We start from the raw sequence: 1295 nt of genomic DNA, 5'->3' as shown, positions 1-1295 counted from the left end.
GGGGTCCTCTCCAGCACCGGGCATCTCTCAGAAAGCTCCAGTCATGGGTGCAGCAGGGTGTCCTCAGGGTGGCCGTGCTCACCCCCAGACCCAACACGGCCAAGCCAACGCGAGCAACAAACTTACCAGGTACCGAGTCAGAGGGAAGATCTCACGGACATCTTGGCTCCCTCCTTCTGTCTCGGGTCTCCAACTTGGTGTTTGCAGAGCAGTGTCACCAGTGCCTCAGGAGCCTGTCTCATCCTCCTCTCTGTCTCGCTTCAGAAATCTGTGTGTGTGGTGATGGAAATCTGTGTGTGTGGTGGTTTTTTTTTTTCATTTAAGGGACTTTTTTTTTTTTTCCCCAGCGGTTGCGTCAGGCCTGTTGCCTGGAGACAGGCGAGCTATTCCAGTTTGAGCTTTTCAGTCCAGATTTCCTCTCTCTCTTTCATTCATACCACCAAGCCCTGAACCTACCTCCCACCAAGCAATAACCCTGGAGAGACCTGAAAGGGAGGAGCTGCACAGCCTGGGTCCTAAACATCCTCTGACTCTGGCACCCAAATGAGGGAGGAGGGTTAAAGATGCCCTCAGCGTGGGTATCAGGGATGGTGGGGTGCTGTGGAGGGCAGGGACCCAAAAGACTTGCAGGAGATGCCCGGAGATCCGGTGTACTCCCAAAGGAGCCTGTGGCTCTTCCCGACACGAAACGGGCTGGTGTCCTCGCGGCTGTTCCCGTTACACGCCACTGAGAGCTATGAGCCCTTTTCCAAGGAGCTTGGGTTCCTCTGGCACTCGGGAGAGTTTTGGGATAACGTTTTCCAGATGCCATAGCTTGCCCCAGGGTCGGTGTGTGCGTGGAGGGGAGTTTTGCAAGGCTGCATCAGCATCTCCGGGAAGCCCTGGGGTGGGTATCTCGGGGCACCGTGGCTGGTACCCGCTTGCTGGCACCATCCATCCCCCAACAGAAACCAGCTCAGAAACCAGCCTTTGCCTGTCTTTTGTGCTGGGAAAGTGCCTGTTGCTCCCATGTCTCCCTCAGTGGGGCTGGAAACCATTTTAACTGCTTCCAAGGAGGGACTGATAGAGGCATGTGCCCCAGCTGCTGGCTGACTCGGGGCCAGAAGCAAAGGCAGGGGACAGAGGGGGGTTTTTTTCTTCATCAGAAGCTGAAGATTAACCCCTCAAATCCTGGGGACAGCTCTCAAAACCGTCCCGCAGATCCGTCCCCATGTGCAGCTATTGCACATCTGGTGTCTCAGGACCACTGGTCATGTAGGCGAACCTGGTGGTGCGAAGGGTTAAGGGGTGGCCAT

The sequence above is a fragment of the Cariama cristata genome, unplaced genomic scaffold (assembly GCF_000690535.1).
Source record: "Cariama cristata isolate BGI_N322 unplaced genomic scaffold, ASM69053v1 scaffold8837, whole genome shotgun sequence".
NCBI lineage: Eukaryota > Metazoa > Chordata > Aves > Cariamiformes > Cariamidae > Cariama > Cariama cristata.
Note: the sequence above shows the minus strand (reverse complement) of the source record.